This window comes from Canis lupus, chromosome 4, assembly GCF_048164855.1.
Source record: "Canis lupus baileyi chromosome 4, mCanLup2.hap1, whole genome shotgun sequence".
NCBI lineage: Eukaryota > Metazoa > Chordata > Mammalia > Carnivora > Canidae > Canis > Canis lupus.
Genome location: NC_132841.1, coordinates 57577943 through 57598066, shown reverse-complemented (window position 1 = coordinate 57598066; position 20124 = coordinate 57577943). Strand labels below are relative to the sequence as shown.

Here is a 20124-nt window from a genome sequence, read left to right as displayed (position 1 = left end):
GTACCCATGGCACTCAATGTAACAAAGCAACATGAGAGAGTAGAGTTGTTTTACAGCTAGGGAAGTATGACTCACTCAGGGAGTTTTGTTTTCTTTTTTTTTTTTAAGATTTTATTTATTTATTCATGAGAGAGAGAGAGAGAGAGAGAGAGGCAGAGACACAGGCAGACGGAGAAGCAGGCTCCATGCAGGGAGCCTGACATGAGACTCGATCCCGGGTCTCCAGGATCACACCCTGGGCTGAAGGCGGCGCTAAACCCCTGAGCCACCGAGGCTGCCCAGGGAGTTTTCTCAAAGTGTATTTGCTTATATTTTTCATTTCCCTTCTTTCCTCCCATCCCTGAGTTTTCATTTATTCTAGTTTCTGTGGGGGCAGGGGACTATTGAGAGTAAATGTATCTATTAGAAAAGTTCCTCCAAGTGATTCTGAAATCTCATGCCCCTCCCCACCTCAAATGAGAACTTCTGATATAATGAAAAACTCACCTAAATTTTACCTTGAGAGACATTCTTAGATTTGACTCTTGGTCCTACCACTTTTCCTAGTAAACTAGGTTATTACTCAGATCTTGCTTGGTTGTAAATGGCAGAAGCCCAAATCAAACTGGCTTTAGCAAAAGAAAAAGAGTTTTTAGCTGATGTGCTTAAAATATTCAGGGTTGATTCTGGCTGGCTTCAGATATAGATGGATCAGTAATCTAAGCGGTATCATAAGGACCATATATTTCTCCATTTCTTTATCTGTTCTTTCCTCTGTGTTGGTGTTCTTAGATTCTATGTGGTGACCCTCAATCACTTTAGGATTACTTCACTCTGATTATTCAGTAAACCTCCAAAAAAGGAAGAAAATGTCTTTCCCCAGGAGATTCTCAAAAGGCCTTAGCCCCACCCTTTGACTTGATGGTGTCTTGTGACCAGTACTCTACCTCTCTCATGAATAAATAAATAAAATATTTTTTAAAAAGCTACAACTCAAATGTATGTGTCTCAAATGCTGAAATTTTAGGAACTACTACCAGAAGTAAGCATGGGATGATAACATTGAGGAGAATGAGCATTAAAGCAACAGGGTCTGTGCCATAACTTGGGGAGGGAATAATTAGTTTAAAAAGCCCCTATCAAAAAAAAATAAAAAATAAAAAAATAAAAAAAAATAAAAAAAATAAAAAGCCTCTATCTGTCTTGACTACCTTTCTACGTGTCTCATGACCCTCTTTGTTTTGTTTTTTTTTTTTTTTTGGTGTCATTTCGTGAATGGCCTCTTCAACCCATATTTAACCAGATCTTCATTCTAACTTATTATCTAAATAATAAAAATGTGCCACTTTTCAGGGGTGCCTGGGTGGCTAAGTTGGTTAAACATCTCCCAGAGTCCTGGGATCAAGCCTTGCATTGGATTCCCTGCTCAGCAGGGAGTCTGCTTCTCCCTCTTCCTCTGCCTTTACCTTGGTTTGTGTGTATGTGCTCTCTCTCTCTCAAATAAATAAAATCTTTTTTTTTTTTTTTAAAGTGCCACTTTTTATAACTTGGCTTCTCCTACCCCCTACCAATTGTCCTTACAATGATAGGCTAACATGAGTGAAAATTTAGATTGGGGTGGAGTTTCTGGTCACTTTTAAATCCTACAATATTAAGTCCTGTATATTTCACAGAAAGTTTATTTGTTATTTTCATTTCACAAGACTGAAAGACTTTCTCTTCCATCTTGCAAAGATATTGTTAGCTAAGAATATGAAATCCAAAGCATGGGCCCAACGCAAGACACTCTGTCTCATTCACATGAAAATCACTTATTGAGTGCTTATTCTGTGTAAGGCTGAGTGATATATAAAGATGAATTGCTGTCTTATAGAGATAAGACCCAAGAATAAATCATTATAGTACAAGATAGATGGTAATCTCTGTCATAGGAAAGGAATAGATGAATTTCTGTGAGCGGATATAGGGATGACTGTGGTCTAGATGGACTCTGGGGTGCTGTGCTTGGGCATCTTCTGACTTTGAGTAAATGACTTCGCATGTGCTTAGGCTCAAGTCAAAAGCACGTTCACATTTAATTCTGAGAGAAAGGAAAGGCTTTATGAAGGAGAAGAGGTTGAATCTGAGCCTTGCAGAGGTAACTAAGATTCAGAATTAAGTTGACTCCAAGAAATCTTGCTGAGGTCTCCTGTTTTCCTGGAAAAGGAACACTTTAACTCATTTGCAGCCACTAGATCCTTAGCTAGGGGGTGACAGCTAATTGTCAAAATGAAAAAAGTAGACACCCTGGTATGGATGTGGATTGAAAGAGGAAGTGCTAAGCAGGGCCACAGCCTGAGGAGCGAAGAAAAGGCAATGGGAGTTGAAGACCACATTCTGTGTCAAATAGTCACTGAGAACAAGGAGAGACCTATAGATTTAAAACAAAGATCTATAGATTAAAACATCTCTTTAAGAAAACAAAATTGGGAAGGCAATATGAAAGGTAATGATATAAGTGAAGTATTTTGGAAATGAATATGCACCGTCTTCTAAAAGTGAAATTTTCATTTTATTTTTAGAGATGAAAATGAGGATGCACAAAGGGACAAGCTGGTATGTTTCCTTACCACAGATAGGCTCTGTTCTGGGTGTTGAGGACACAGTAGTGAATAAGAGAACTCCCCGTTCTCAGGGAGCCTTTGTTCTAGTGTGGGAAGAAGATGAGGGAACAATTACATACATAGTGTATTTTATGGCAACCTATCCAACTCAGGGCTAGAATTTGAATCCTTTTCAAATAACTGACCCTAACTATCCATTCTAGTTCCTAATCTTAATGTAAGATCTTCCTTACTAGTAGTTGTTCAGTAATCCTTTCATTATTTAATCCATTCATTTATACTTTGATTCAATAGATATTTGAGCACCTACCATAGTCCAGGCTTTGTGATGGGCACTAGAATACAACAGGGAACATGATGGACAGTGAGCTCTGCCCTAAAGGAACTTATTTTCTAGAATAATGTTATCTAATAGAACTTTTCTGCAGTGATGGAGGTGATCTATATTTGTGCAGTCCAGTATAATACCCACTAGCTACTGTGAACATTGAAGTGTAGCTAGTGTGACAAACTGAATTTGTAATTTTATGCACAGTTGATCCTTGACCAACACAGGTTTGACTAAACCAATCCACTTACATGTGGATTTTTTTTAAGTACGACACTGTAAATGTATTTTCTCTTCCTTATTATTTTCTTAACAGTTACTTTAGCTTATTTTATTTTAAGAATACAGTATATAACACATACAACATACAAAATAAGTGTTAATCAACTACTTATGTTTTCAGAAAAGCTTCCAGTCAACAGTAAGCTATTAGTAATTACATTTGGGGGTAGTCAAAAATAATCAGATTTTTGACTAGAGGGAGTCAGGACCCTTAGACCCCTCTTGTTCAAGAGTCAACTATAATTTTAATTTAAATATAAAAAGCAGCATGGAGCTAGTATCTGAGTTGCACAGCATAGTTCTACTATCTGTCACTCACAGAAGGAGTTAAAGGTTCTCAGGGAACAGAGGGAAGAGCCCAATAACAAGGAAATGGCTTGGCATGTTTGAAGGAGTGAAAAAGAATGGCTGAAGGCTGCTAAGAAGTAGTGTCTACAAGAAAAAGTTGGAAGAGAGGAAGGAGCCACAGGCAGTGTGTGTGCTGATTCCATGAAGAATACCATATTATCTCCTGAGTGCCTGGGTCCATTTTCCAGCACCATGGTCATTTCCTAATGGGTAATTTTCCATACAGCGCATGTGCTGGAGCACCTCACAGCACCTACTGATTACATTCGATCAACTGCCTACTCTGTTATGTGATTCACTATGAAAATGACGTTGCCTACCATGAAACAAAACTTAAATTAGACAAGGCCCATGCTTGCAAGAAGTAAAGCAAATGAAATACTAATTTAAAATGTTGTATTAATAAGAGTAATCAATTTTAAGTGGCTAAAAGTAAGATAACTATTCCCCCCTCCCTTTTAAACATCTCTAGAAGGAAGGTAGCTTATGAAGTCTGAGAACACTTATTTCCTGATAGCTTTTGAAAGAAAATACAGGGGAGGTAAAGAAGAGAATAGAAAATTGACTGAAAATAAGTTAACTATTTTCAAAGCTGTCATTTCTTGATTTGGAGTTTCTTCTCTAAATTCACATATATTTAGACTATAGAGATTAGTGATCTATGCATGGAGATAGTCAATATGCAGATGAAATGCCTATAGTAGGAGTGATGACAAATAGCTATGTTTTTCAGCTGTCACTTTTGTGAGCTTCATTAATTTTTAAAAATTGTCAAGAACTTGCATTTTATGGGTGACTGGGGCCTCAGTCAGTCAAGTGACTGCCTTTGGCTCAGGTCATGATCTCAGGGTCCTAGGATGGAACCCTGCATTGGGCCCCCTACTCAGCTGAGTTGCTTCTCCCTCTCTATCTCCCTCTGCCCCTTCCTCTGCTCCTGTGCATGTTCTCTCTCTCTCTTCCTCAAATAAATAAAATCTTAAAAAAAAAAGAACTTGCATTTTAGAATATAAATTCTTCTGGGAAAATGTTTATATACTTTCTCTGTAGATCTATGGTACACGGTGCAGGTTCTAGAGCCCTGGAAATCACCTTACCTGATGGAGGAAAAATGTAAAATGTCATTATGTGCTTTGTTCTCTAGAAATAGATCTTTCATTAAAAGAGCAATATATACTCCAGATGTGCTGATTACTAATCTCTAATGACTAATACTGACTTGAATGACTATTCACACTTCTCATCTTGCCTAGTCCAACACCAAACATGTACATGTATTCTGCATTGGCAGGTTGTTTTTCATTTCAGAATGTGATACTAAATTGAGCATATAAATAAGAGCATGTATTTTGAGCTAATCATGATACCAGACTATCAGGCTGTAGACTTGCCAAAATTCTTTCACATGCGTCTTGTCATTTCAAACTCTAAACAGCCTCATTAGAAGGAAGGTATAGAACAAAGCATAATCTGCCTCTTACTTACATGTACCCTGAGAGCCCCCTCTGTCATGTTCTGGGATATTGAATGAAATATGGACAGAATTTGAAGTCAGAACATTTATGGACTTCTTGAATTCAGAACATTTGCCTTCTTCTTTTCCCTCTTCTTGGTCTTCCTCTTCTGTTCTTTTCCCTGATGGAGGGAAAAAGAGTACAGATTCTCCTCTATATTTTCTTCTGTATTAAATGTCATATGCTGGCAAAACCATGAATTAGGTGTTACAGTACTTTGGATTCAGAGAAAGAAAATCTATATGTCAATTAGGAATCTTTGTATTATAAATAACCAAAATGTAACTCCTAATGGCCTAAAAATCAAAGGAATGTATTGGCTCCCATAACTTAAAAGTCCAGAGACAGGGCTAGCTTCGGGGCCTAAATAATGAAATAATGACCCATCACTCATCTCCTTATTCTCCTGATTGGCTCCATTGTCAGATAAGCCATCTCTTCACTTAGTTACGCAACTCATATTTTCAAAAGAACGTTGGATATTTTAAAGATTAAGCAGCACACAGCAGAAAGTGCATGAGAGTGGCAGTCAGGAAATCTAGACTCTAGTTTCAATTCTGCCACTGTTCTGTGAACTTCCCCTGTCAGAGTGGTCAGAGAAATGCAAGCTAGCTCCTAGAGCTACATATTTGCAGATAGAAATTAAGAGTGGTTTGTGTGTGTGTGTGTGTGGGGAGGGTGGTTGCTAGGGAGGACAGCTGGGGGAGGGGGACAGCTTCTTGGCCCCTGCATTTCCAGAAAAGAGATTTTCTCTATTTGGACTCACATATTTTGTATACCCACCCCAGAGCCGCTTGTTTGGGATTGAGCAATGGAGTACCACCCATGTGTCTAAGCCAACTAAACCACAGAGCGAGTAGAGATGAAGACAACTTGAAATAGAGGACTGTTTGTTATTAGAATTACAGTGAACGTGTTCTGGGTGGTCCTCTATCCAAATATTATGTTCACTGATCCTCTAAAAATCAAACCTCCAATCTTAACTTTTTAGTATCAAGAGCCAATCCCTTTGGCTAATGGTTCATGGAACCAGAATTCATCTCTCTGCTTTGCTCTCATAAGGACTCCCTAGTCACAAGATGCCCAGAGGGGAATTGGGATATTCCAGATGGCTTTGATCCATGCCAGTACTCTTCATTATGTAAACTTTCCTTTTGACAGCTCACGCGGAACATGTCACATCTTGAAAGAGGAGTTTTCATTAACTACTTTGCTGCTGCCAAATGGAATCAATGTATTATGTGGCTCTCTGCCAGAGAGGCAGAGAGAGAGATGTTCCTCTTGTTTGTGGCACTAGCCTGGCTCCCACCATCAAGCTAAAGCCTCCTGTTTTTCAAAGATCAGTGGATTTCCTATCTCATGCGGGGTGAGGCCTCTTGATTCCTTTAGCAAGGGAAGGTTACATAGCCAATGGCAAAACTGAGAATAGAACTTAAATTTTCTACCTGGCAGGATTATGTTCTTTCTACTGTATACTACTTAGCCTCTAAAATCTGAAGTGTTGTTTTTAAAATATGAATTGAGTAAAGGATATGCATTTGTTTTGAAAGGAAACTTGGCTACCATCTTTTCTTCTCTCCCACTTCACTGCATATGGTCAATCAGTACATCTACTTAATTTATGCCTTCAATAAGACAGAAATATAAATGTCAATATAAATGTATGAAACCAAAATTATAATGTGAATTTATTGTCTGAATTTTCCCATAGCATTAAATATGTTTATGAAAAAAATATTTTTACTTTTTTGATCTCCACTATCCAGGCCACCGTCCTCTTTCTCTTAGACTCCTGTGTAATTCTTAAGTGGATTCTTTGTTCACTGCAGACAGAGGAAATTGTCTAAAATAGAAATGTAGTCCTAGCAGTTCCCAACATAAAACTTCTCAGTGACTCCCACTGTCTTGCCTCAACTTTAACTCTTTTTTTTTTAATATTTTCTTTTTTTAAATTTTTATTTATTTATGATAGTCAGAGAGAGACGGAGAGAGGCAGAGACATAGGCAGAGGGAGAAGCAGGCTCCATGCACCGGGAGCCCGACGTGGGATTCGATCCCGGGTCTCCAGGATCGCGCCCTGGGCCAAAGGCAGGCGCTAAACCACTGCGCCACCCAGGGATCCCATCAACTTTAACTCTTTATGAGGTTTGTTCCATGCACATTCTCCCATGACACCACAGTGACCTTGCTTACTTCTTAGAAAAAGCCAATTCTCTTCTTTTTTACCCCAAGGCCTTCACATATGGTGTTGCTCTTCCTTGGAATATTCTTCTTCTTCATATCCTCTCTCTTGATTTGATAATATCTATTCATTCTTTAGGTCTCAGCTTAGAGGCTTCTTATTCTGGCCCTTTTCTCCAGCTTTCCATTGGCATAGCTGCCTCTATTATTTGCTATTGGCGTACATAGCATCCTATACTATTTTAGCCCTCCTTGTGAGTTGCCTGTTGTATCAGCCTTCTTGCATGCACTCCCCAGTCCCTTTACATAACACATCATATATGCACACACCACACAAATACACACTCTGCATTAAAGCATGTTGTGAATTCACTACATTTACTGAAGACTTAGAAGTCAAAGAGAAGGAGCACACTGCAGAATGGGGAGATCTATCTCACATCTCCCTTTCATGTTTTTGTTGACTAAAATGAGGAAACTTCTCCATAACAAACCCAACATCTCCCAATGATGATTGTAGTTATCACTTTTTTTTCCTTTTGTAATCAATTTTTCCTTAACTTCCACCTAAAAGAAAGTGATTCTTTTGGGATGTGTGTAGAGCATGTCCAACTGCCCCCTCCCATCCTTACCTATGACAATACTCAGTTTTCTGTTTCTTCATTCAGAGATATGTAATGACAATTATTTATAGAGTCTGGGCCCCAGGAGTAATTCATATCTAAATCAGAATTGAATTATTTTAAAAACCATTCTGGTGGCAAAATTTTAAGGACCCTCTTAAGAAGACTAGAATGTTGAGGTGAGCAGAATCTCCCCCTTGTAAATGTCCACCCAAGGTCTTAAGGCCTCAGGCTTAGAAAGAAACTTCAATGTCCTGTTTATGATCCTGTGACTGGTGCTTCTCCAAAAGTTCTTTTAAATTCCAATCATTTGTGTGTGTGTGTGCACGTGCGTGTGCGCACATGTACATGCACCAACCTGATGAAAGTCACTGTTCTCTACTGGATCAAGTAAATAACCTCCTAAATACATTTGCTACTTTAACCTTTGTTCTTCTATAGTTGATTCTCAACATAGTAGCTGGAATGATATTTTAAAAAATGAATCCTATCACTCCTCTGTTCATACCTCCAAAAGCTTCCTTAGGAGTGGTGTCAAGGCCTCCAAGATCTGTTGCCTGTGATCATGCATACCTTTCTTACTGCCATTACCCTCTCACCAGGTCCACTCCAGCCACATTGTCCTCTGTGTTCCTCACACTTGCCAGGCCTGCTCCTGGCATGTGTGACTCTGACATTTCAGTGGCTCTGCCTCAGCCAGGCACAGTACCTTATTCTACCCAATTTGCACATCCTTCATTCCTTCCTCTACTTCAGGTCTGTGCTCACATCCTCCTTTCTCAATGACACTGAACTTGATCACCCTGTTTAGATTTACCACTCACTTGTAATGCCTCTCTGATCTCTTATCATAATTCTGGTTGGTTTGTTTTCTCATAGCTCTTAACTAATCTATGGCATAATTGACCTACTTATTAGGCTTGTTATGTCTCTCTTCCAAAGAAAATGTAATCTGCAAGAAGGTAAGGTTGTTTGGCTATGTTTTCCACAGATGTTTATCTATCATCTGGAACAGGTTCTCAAAATATATTTGTTTAAAAAGATTAACTGAATATTGCCAACTTTATACTTGAATCAACTTAAAACATTGTGTTTATAAAGCCTTTTAAGCCAAACTGTAAGCTTCCAGTTAGTCACAGCTAAGGATGCAATAGCTATTCTTCCATTAATCCATGTTTATAATTGACATTCTATTCTTTCAAAAACATTTCAGAACAAGGTCTCAGCTACCTAGTGAATCTTCCTATGATTCTTTGTCATTCTACTACCCATTCCTTCTCGCCTCTATATTCTTGGTTCCTAATGTAACTTTTTGTTTGGTTTCATTAGCCAGTCTCCTGTTCCCATCTAGTCTTATACCACATTCAGCCCACCCTTGTATTTTTCCTTAGACAAATTTAAGAACAGACATTTCTCTGCTTTTTCACAACCTAACACCAACTTTATGGAATATAGCTCTATCTAGATAGATGGGAAAACTAGTTTTCTGACCATTCTAACTAGATATCAGAGTACATTACTAAGTATGATACACGCATATTTTTTTTCTAAATCCTTTTCACTTTTTCTTACTCATATCCCACCTACCTCCCCTCTGGTAACCATCTGTTTGTTCTGTATGTTAAGAGTCTGTTTTTGTGGTTTGTTTCTTTTTTCCCCCAAGTTGTTCATTTGTTTCTTAAATTTCATGTAAGAGTGAAATCATATGGTATTTGTCTTTCTCTGACTGACATATCTTGCTTAGCATTATACTCTCTAGATCCAACCATGTTGTTGCAAATGGCAAAATTTTGTTCTCGTTTATGGCTGAATAATATTCCATTGTATGAATATACTATCTTCTTTATCCATTCATATATCGATGGACACTTGAACTGCTTGCATAGTTTTATTATACATAATGCTGCAATAAACACAATTAGTGTTTTCATATTCCTTGGGTAAATACCCAGTATAATTGAGTTGTCAGATAGTTCTATTTTTACCTTTTTGAGGAAACTCCATGCTGTTTTCCACAGTGGCTGCACCAGTTGGCATTCCCACCAAATGTGCAAGAGGATTCTTTTATCTCCGTGTTCTCTCCAACATTTGTGGTTTCTTGAGTTTTTAGTTTTAGCCATTCTGACAAGTATGAGGTAATATCTTACTATAATTTTGACTTGAATTTCCCTGATGAATGATGTTGAGCATCTTTTCATGTATGTGTTGACCATTTGTATGTCTTTGGAGAAATGTCTGTTTATGTCTTCTGCCCATCATTTAATTGGACTGTTTGTTTATTTGTTTTGGTGTTGAGTTGTATAAGTTCTTTATGTATTTTGGATATTAACCCTTTATTGGATATATCATTGGCAAATATCTTCTCTCATTCAGTAGGTTGTCTTTCAGCTTTATTAATTCTTTGCTGTGCAGAAAATTTGCATTTAGAAGGAATCCCAATAGTTTATTTTTGCTTTTATTTCCTTTACCTTCAAAGACCTATCTAGAAAGATGTCACTACAGTCAATGGCAGAGAAATTACTGCCTACGCTCTCTTCTAGGATTTTTATGATTTGGAGTTCCACATTTAGGTCTTTAATCCATTTTGAGTTATCTTTGTATATGATGTAAGAAAGTGGTCCAGTTTTATTCTCCATGTAGCTGTTCAGTTTTCCCAATACTATTTGTCTTTTCCCCATTGTATATTCTTGCCTCCTTTGTTGAAGATTAATTGACTATATAATTGTGGGTTTATTTTTGGGCTTTCTATTCTGTTCCATTGATATGTGTGTCTATTTTTGTGTCATTGCCATATAGTTTTGATGACTATAGCTTTGTAATATAACCTGAAGCCTAGAGTTGTGTTGCCTCCTCTTTTGTTTTTCTTTTTCAAGGTTGCTTTGGCTATTCAGGGTCTTCTGTGGTTCCATGAAAATATTAGGATTGTCTGTTCTAGTTTTGTGAAAAATGGTGTTGGTACTTGGTAGGGATTTCGTTAAATATGTAGATTGCTTTGGTTAATAAAGACATTTTAAAAATATTTATTCTTCCAATCCATGAGCATGGAATGTCTCTCCATTTCTTTGTGTTGTCTTGAATTTCCTTCATCAGTGTTACATAGTTTTCAACGTACAGATCTTTCACCTCTTTGGTTAAGCTTATCCCTAGGTATTTTATTATTTTGGGGTGCAATTGCAAATGGGATTTTCTTAATTTCTCTTTCTGCTTCATTATTAGTGTACAGAAATGCAATAGATTTCTTTCATTGATTTTTGTATCCCATGAATTCATTTATCAGTTCGAGTAGTTTTTTGGTGGAATTTTTAGGCTTTTCTACATATAGCATCATGTCATCTGCAAATAATTGAAGTTTTACTTCTTCCTTACCAATTTGGATGCCTTTTATTTCTTTATTTTATCTATTTGCTGTGGCTAGGATTTATAGCACTATATTGAAGAAAAGTGGTAAAAGTGGACATCCTTGTCTTGTTCCTGACTATAGAGGAAAGGATCTCAAGTTTTTCTTTTTAGTATGATGTTAGATGTGGGTTTTTCACATAAGATTTTTAGTATGTCAAGATATGTTCCCTCTAAACATAGTTTGTTGAGAGTTTCTATCATAACTGGATATACTTTGTTTTATGTATTTGAGCGCTTCCGTGTTGGGTACATGAATATTTATAATTGTTATATCATCTTGTTGGATTTTCCCCTTCATTATTTTCCCCTTCACTTTTGTGTTGTTACAGTCTTTGTTTTAAAGTCTATTTTGTTCAATATAAGTATTGTTACCCCAGCTTTCTTTTGATATCCATTTGCATTATAAATGTTTCTCTATTCCCTCACTTTCAATCTGGATGTGTCTTTAGGTCTGAAATGAGTCTCCTGTAGGCAGCATATAGATGGGTCTTGTTTTTTGTTAATCCGTTTTCCCCTTATTTCTTTTGATTGGAGCATTTAGTCCATTTACATTCAAAGTAATATTTGTTCAAAGTAATTATTGATATATATATGTATTTATTGCCATTTTGCTGCTAGTTTTGTTGTTTTTGTAATTCTTCTCTGATCTCCTCTTGCTCTCTCATAATTTTCTGGCTTTCTTTACTGATATACTTCACTTCCTTTTTCTCTATTCATTGTATATCTATTACTATTACTGGTTTTTGATTTGTGGTTACCATTGGGTTTGTATATAACATCTTCTGCATATAGTAGCCTATATTAAGTTGATGGTTGTTTAAGTTTGAGCTCATTCTTTATTCCTCTGTCCCCCACATCTTATATATACATATGTATAGTGTCATATTTTACATCCTTGTATTTTGTAAGTTCTTTGATTTTTACAGATATGTTTATTTTTACTGCTTTTGTATTTCCTACTTTTCTTACTTTTACTTATGATCTTTCTTTTTTCACTCAAATAGTCCCTGTTAACATTTCCTGTAGGGCTGGTTTAGTGGTTGAGAAATCTTTTAGCTTTCATTTTTCTGAGAAAGTCTATCTCTCCTCTATCCTAAATGACAGCCTTGATGGATAGAGTATTCTTGGCTGCATTTTATTGTTGTAGTTTTCTTCCAACAGTTCGAATGTTCCTGCCACTCTCTTCTGGCCTGCAAAGTTTCTGCTGAAATCTCATCTGGTAGCCTTATGGGGTTTCATTATCTGTAACTGCATTTTTTTCTCTTGATGCTTTTAAGATTCTTTATCACTACTTTTTACCATCTTAGTTACGACGTGTCTTGGTGTAGATCTCCTACACCAAGGTTGAATTGATTTTGTTGGAGGTGGTGGTGGTGGTTCTGTACTTCCTGGATCTGGATATCTGCTTCCTTCCTCAGATTTCAGCTATTACTTCTTCAAATAAATTTTCTGCCCCTTTTACCTCTCTTATTCTTCTAGAATCCTTATAATGTGAATGTTATTACACTTGCTGGTGTTGCTGAATTCCCTAAATCTGTTCTCATTTTGCATAATTTTTTTGTCTTACTTGCTCCTCTGGAGTACTTTCCATTACTCTGTCTTCCAGATCACTGATTTGCTTTTCTACTTCTAGCCTGCTATTTATTCCATCCAGTGTATTTTTACTTTCATTTGTTGTGTTCTTCATTTCTTATTCATTCCTTCTTATCTCTTTGTTAAGAGATATTTATTCTTGTCCTCCACTTTTCTCAAGTCCAGTGAATATCTTTATAATCATTAATTTAAATTATCTATCAAGCATATTACTTATATCCATTTTGCTTAGATCTCCTGCTGTAGTTTTGTCCTGTTCTTTTATTTGTGACATATTCTTTTGTCTCCTTATTTGGTCTAACTCTCTGTGTCTGTTTCTATGTGTTAGGGAATTCAGCTATGTCTCCTGCTCTTGAAACTAGTGACATTATGATGAAGAGGTCCTGGAGTTCCCTGCATTAACGTGGCCCTTTTTCACCAGAACCTTTCACTTCAGGAAGTGTCTCCTATTGTTTTCCATGTATCTGCTGTTGTGTCGTGGTTGTTTTTTCTGTCAGTCCAACTTTATCTTTTATGAAAAGTGTTTGGTCTCTGACAGGAATGGGGCACACAGTTTTAACAAAGTACATTCAGGTCTGCATGCAAAATAAGAGCTGCTACCACTGCCTCTGGGACTGAAGCCCCACAAATCTCCATGGTAGGGAGACTCAGTGTTAGCAGTGTTTGTGCTGGTCTTCTGGGGGAGGGATCTTGCAGTGCTGGGACTGAAGCAAACATGATTGGGAAGGGCTGGTCCACTGAAGCATGGGAAAGGGGACAGGGGACAGTGTAAGCAAGTTAAGTAGTGAGTACTGGCACTGTGCTGGTTCTTGCAGACGATGGTGTGTTTATGTTGATAGGTAGAGGAGGGAGATGGCACCTGCCAGCTCTTTTATTCCTGGAGGACTTTCCCTGTGAATGTGCCCATCCAGAACACATTGAAATTAGTAAACTATTTTCCATCCTGTGTGCCCCAGGAATTTTTCAAATTGTTGCTTCTACACTGTAGCTCCACAGGCTGTTTGTTCTGCTATCTTTAAGGGCAGGAACTTAGCTTCCTATTGTTCTCAGGGCTCTCCCAGAAATGAGTCTGCTGAGTTTTAAAATTCCAGACTTTAAGCTCCTCTGATTGTAAGGGATCCAGAAATTCCACCCCTCTCACTTTCAAAGCCAAATGTTATATCTTCCCTGTGTAGGCTCTCTGGTATGATAGTCTGTTTCTCTCACTTCTCCATGCCCAGGCCCCGTCCACCCAACCATACCCCCCACCCATGGAAGACTACAGTCCCTTTTAGCTCCCTACCACGCCTCTGCCTTTCCTACCCTCTTCAGTGTGGCCTTTTCTCCACCATTAGTTGTGGAGTTTGTTATTCCAGTGTTCTGATTGTTTTCTGGATTATTTACACTCATGTAAGGGTTATCTAGGTATATCTGTGGGATGAGGTAAGCTTAGGGTCCTTTTATTCCACCATCTCTAAGTATGATATATTTAATTTATAGGGTGATCTAAATGCATATTTATAGCTTTTTAAATTTCATTATATATAATTTCAAGATATTTTTACTACCCCAAAACTTTTTGGCTTAAATCAACTTTTTTTTTTTTTTTTTTGGTCATGAATAGTAGTTTTACTGGGCCCAGTTGGGGGGAACTGCTTCATGTGAGCTGAGGCCATGCAAATAGCTACCTTCACCTGGGATCTGGAATGTGGCTACAGTGCCCATGGAGACCCCAGGGTCTATTAGGCTTTCATTATTCCACAGTCTGTTCTCAGTTTCTTCATAGCATGGAGGCTGGCTTCTTAGGGTGAAAGTGAAGCTGTTGGGCCTGCTAAGGGTTAGGTCCAGAGCTGGCATAGCATAATCTCTGGAGAATTCTGCTGGTCAAAGCAAGTCACAGGGCTGACCCAGATTCAAGGGAGGAATTGTAGGTAGCCATAGGTGTAGATAACCACTATACCTTTTTCTCAGAACTTAGAAGACATAGAAGTACATAGAAGTACAATTCAGAATGTGGGGCTGAAGGCAGATACTCAAACAGTTGTAGAGATTTTGCCCAGTGTATGTGTTGATGGAAGCCTGCGTGTAGATGGGTGGTAGTAATAGAAAACATGTAAATATATAAAAGGTTCAAGACTTCCCAAAGTATAGCACTTACTGGCATATTTAAAGTGAAAACAAAAAGCCTGTGGATCCTCAAGAAAATTAATGTGTCATGGCATTGCATAGTCATTGATGTACCTGACTCTAAGTTATTAAGAAGGAGGTGTATCAAGTTACGTGTATATTCTATTCAAGCAGATGAGGAAATGTTTAATTTTTTTTTAAATGTCAGGGTTTTAAAAAAGATTTTCTTTATTTATTCATGAGAGAGAGAGAGAGAGAGAGAGAGGCAGAGACTCAGGTAGAGGGAGAAGCAGGCTCCATGCAGGGAGCCTAATGTGGGACTCAATCCTAGGACTCTGGGATCACGCTCTGAGCTGAAGGCAGACGCTCAACCATTGAGCCATCCAGGCATCCCGGAAATGTTTAATTTGTTGTAGAAATTTTACAGTGAAAAGGGACTACTTTAAGTTTCAGGACTCAAAAGGACAAATTTTAATTATGTGAAATTTACTTATGGATAATACTCTTATTTTCCATCCACATCAGGAAAAAAAGACTCTTCTCTGTGATTTTTAAAGTTTATTCTTAAAAAAAAAATAAATAAAGTTTATCCTTTAAGCACAGGCCTGTATATATAATAGGTGCTTGGTAAATGACTGCTTATTAAAATCAGACCACGAGCAGAAGCTAGAGGGATGTGGATGTTACTGTTCTATCCAATGACAAATTTCCTATTGAATAAAGTTTCCTTACAACTTCTAAAAATATGAACAATAGACTTTTCCACAGAAGTAATGGTACCTGGGTGGATTAATTATCTTTTTGTTCCCATTAACTTGTGGCAAATATGCAGGGCCCATAGCATAGAGCCAGGGAAGGCATATTAGTCATGATTTTGTTACAGATCATGAGAAAGAAAATTGGGTTAATGAGAGGGCATGGGGATTGAGCACCAAAGCCCATGGTGGAGCACATCAAATAAAGAGGATTAGATAATGAATAATAGGATGAAAAGGAACAAAATGCATATTCTGAAAAATCAACGGGTAACTGAGCAATTTCCAACAAAAGAGACAGAAAGTAAATTCTCACAGGAAGAAAGACAGTCTTCATGTTTTAGAACTCGACTCACCTCTGACTGCTGCTCTGCTCAGCCGTTAAAGGAATACCCAGAACTAAGGTTGAGCTGGCATTAAAACCCCTGACTGTGTCTGTAGAATCTATATTCTCTAAGAATGAGCCTTAGAAGTCTACATATTCTGGCTCTAACCTCATATAAAAATTTCATACTCAATGTCATTGACACTCATTTTTCTAGCCTCTACTTGGACATGTCCAGTGAAAGGAAACTCTTTCTTACATAGTAGGGTTTGGGTTAGTTAAAAATGTAGTTTCTGAAATTAGAAAGGCTTACTTGAATCCTGGATTTATAATTTATCTAATGCTTTCCTTGAGAAAGTGACTTAACAGCTCTAAACCTCAGGCTGAAAATGCTGAGTGTGGGAGGGAGGGATAGCATCACAAGGTGAATATGAGGGTTAAATGAAGTAATGCAAGTAGAGGACTTATCAGAGTACCTGACCCATATTCAGTCCTCTGTAAAAGTTATTAATTTTTCAATTCAATCCTACAAAGGATCAACATTATTTTTCCACTGAAATAGTACACTTGAAAGTATTTTGCATCCTTATCTCTTTAGATGTTTGCAGTAGTTCTGCATAGGAATCATTACTTTTCTTATTCTTCTAATGAGAAGACCAAGACCCAAGCTCTGTGCTAATGTCTCTGTGTGCATTTTCTTTGTCTTGCAAACAGGAAATACAATATTATCTTGGTAGAAAGTCTTGCTAGGCAGAACTGATCTTAGACAAAAAAAGTGCATGATCACCCTTTTTCTTGTCCCACTCCACCCTTAGTGTCAAGTAATTACATGATATTTCTTAGCACTTTCACTTGATAAAGGAAAGACTGATATCAGTCATCTGCATCTTGGGAGATGATCTCTTTCCTGGGGGTTTTATACTTCGACTCTGAAGGACATTAGGACTTTTCTTACCAAAATGAGCTCTAGTCATCAGAGAGCAGTACAAGTAGACTTCAGGATCACTCACAACATGGAGGTAGCTAATATATTCTACCTCCAAAGACTGATGTTCCTTTTTTTTATGTATCTGGAGGCCAGGGGAAAATTCTGGCCACTCAGTAGCTATAATTTTATTAGGGAAGAAGCCTGGAATATTTATACATGAATAGATTTTCATGGAAAGTGGAAATGTCCTAGGCAAGGACTATTAGCACTGGAAGAGAATCACTTTGTTCTGATCTCATTCTTTCAGAAGGGATGGGACAGGGATTTAATTCGAGGTTCGGAGGTAAAATACACTATGCTCAAAATCACAAAGGCTGAATGTAGAATCTCCAGATCTGCAACTCAACATCACTACTTAAAGCCTCCAACTTCTCTTTGGAATGGATTAAATTCCCTGAGCCTATGAATGACATGCTTGCGTCATCTTTTAAAACAACTTCCTAACACTTAGGTATCATTTCCTCCAAACGTTGTCCTTCATATGCACACAAGTTGAGTGGTTTTGTTTTATAAAGAGCACTGCAAGTTAGTCCCTAACTCTGCTTAGCACCAGGAGGTTGCTTGGGCTGGATACTGGCCAAGAATGTGTCATTCTCTATGTTTGCATGTTTAGGTCACCCTGCCTTCTGCAAAAAAAGCAGAAGACAGTGGAAATTGTGGCTGCATTTGGAGAATCCTTCATATAATCAAAACAAGGCTGGAGTCAACAACCTGAATTTAATTACTGTCCTGTCAGCTGGGAGGCAATTAATCCTTCCCTCACTCCTTCTGTACCAGCTTCAAACTGTCACCCCCCCCTTCCTTCTCATACTAATTAGAGACATGCTGTAGGGTGAAAGGTGATCAGTGGGAAGCTAGCACAGTGTCACCAAAGTCCCTTTGATAGCACAGTTTACGATTGGAGGATGCTGATCTCCAACATGGAAGCATCTGCTTCTGGGGCAGGGAGGGAGAGCTGGGTGTAGAGCTGACCCCTAGGTCTGATGCGGTCTCTGCTACCCAGCTCCTCCATGATTTAATCAAATCACTTGATATCTTTATGTAAGTCTCCACACCAGGATGTGAAGAACTTCCAACTTTTCTATTACACAAGGTATATGAGAGCATAACATGAAAGTGAATGTGCGCATATAACAGAAAAAGCATCATTGCAGAATATGAGATGGAGATTTGGTGTCATTGTCAGGTTGGATACCACTACAAAATATCACAGACTGGGGGGCTTAAGCAGTAGACATTTATTTCTCACAGTTCCAAAGTCTGGGAAGTCTAAGATCAAAGTGTCAGCTGCTTTCTCCCTATGTCTTCACATGGCCTTTTCTCTGGGTGTGCATGTATCAGGGAAGAGAGATTTCTTTCTCTTCTTAGAAAGCTACCAAGCCTCTTTAATGGATTAGGACCCCCGTCTTATAATCTCATTTAACCTTAATTACTTCCTAAAAGCTTTATTTCCTTTTTTTTTTTCAAGCTTTATTTCCAAAGAAAACCACACTGGGGGTTAAGGCTTCAATGTGTGAATTTGAGGGGAACATAATTCAGTCTGTAGCACCTGAAAAAGAGAGCTTCCTTTCAATAATGCCATGAACTAGACTTGAGGACCCAGGACCCAGAAATTTAGAGGATTCAGACTTTTAAAATAATGTATTTAAGTGTGGAGTTAAGTTTTATACAATGTTCTCCCTTGGCAAATTGTCCCCTTCACTTCACAACATTTTCCTGGTGCCAGTGGCAGGCTCAGCCTCAGCCTCAGGACCAGGATCTTGACAGCAGTGAAGAGGGAGAAATTATAATACCCTAGGTCAAGGGCAATAGGCCCAGTGTTACCTCCTTCATCAATTCCTGCAGGGTGGTGCTGAGCTCTCTGTTGTTTGTTCCAGGTGTCAATATTGCTAGATATTTACTTTAATCATTTTAAAAAAAGAGAAAAAGTTGAACAGTTTTGGAATTGAGAGAGATTAATCACCCCCAGGGAAGCTGTAGAGGTAAAGTGACTTTTCCAAGTCACTGGGTACTTAGATCTCAAAATGGGGCTGTAACAAAAACTTTCTAAGTCCCAGTAGGATTTTTAGACTGGTAATTAAGTTCTTCCATAATTCCTTACTCCTATTTAAAGATGATTATGGCCCCAAATCTCATTACATTAACTGGATAACTCATTCCAGATGTAAACTGCTTGTAGAAGCACAAAAATAATAATAATTCAACTTAAATACATCCTTTTTTTCCTCAAGTACTTTCAATCCATCTGGGCTACATTTCTTACCCAAACCAGAATGCTGTTTCTGGTTTTTGTGTTTGTTTTCTGGAAAATCATAGGGGCCAACCATGGATGAGAAGTCCTCTGCTTGTATCATTGTAGTTGAGACTTTAGCCAAATGCCAGATGTAGCAAGATACATGTGAGAGAAAAGATAATGCATAAGAAATAATTAGTACCGTTGTACTTTGAGTTACAGATTATGCCATTGAATGCCTCTGTCTTTACTGTTGACTAACCATGTGGCTTTGGAAGAACCCCTTCCCCATTCTAGTCTTCAGGCTCCTCTCTTTAAAATGTTGTTCTCAGGATATCTGGGTGGCTCAATAGGCTAAGCATCTGCCTTTGGCTCAGGTCATGATCTCAGGGTCCTGGCACATGCCCTGCATCGGGCTCCCTGCTCAGTGGGAGCCCTTCTTCTCCCTCTGGACCCACCCCTTGTCCTGTGTGCGTTCTCTCCCTCCCTCCCTCCCTCCCTCCCTCCCTCCTCTCTCCTCTCTCCTCTCTCCTGCTTTCTCTCAAATAAATAAAATATTTTTTAAAAATAAAATGTTCTCTTTAAAAAATGAGAGTGGTTAAGGGGAGGTCTGTGGGCTGGGCATTCCTTTTCAACATGGTTTGTTTGACCTGCACCATGTTCTGAAAAATTAGAAAAGAATACATAAATTCTAGACTTCTACCTTTGCTTGGAATATCTGCTGATCTGGCAACAGTGGTCCATATTCTTGCATTAAAACATTTGGCCAATTCTGAGTTGTGGCTGTCCTTTCAAGACAGAATCTTTATTGCTCTTTGGTTGATCAAGATCCTTACCACCATGCCAGTTCACTGATGTGTGCACTCTGCC

General features: G+C 38.2%; 1 long non-coding RNA gene across 10 annotated transcripts in view; it reads left to right on the top strand.

The window, feature by feature from the left end:
• LOC140632435 (uncharacterized) overlaps positions 1 to 20124 on the top strand; it is a 146263-nt gene that overhangs the window by 58175 nt on the left and 67964 nt on the right. The window contains exon 4 of one of the 10 annotated variants that reach the window (XR_012029997.1): positions 2541 to 2574. The exons of the other annotated variants lie outside the window; for them this stretch is intronic. This is a non-coding gene — a long non-coding RNA (uncharacterized lncRNA). The remainder of the gene's footprint in view (positions 1 to 2540; positions 2575 to 20124) is intronic. 10 annotated transcript variants of the gene reach the window in all.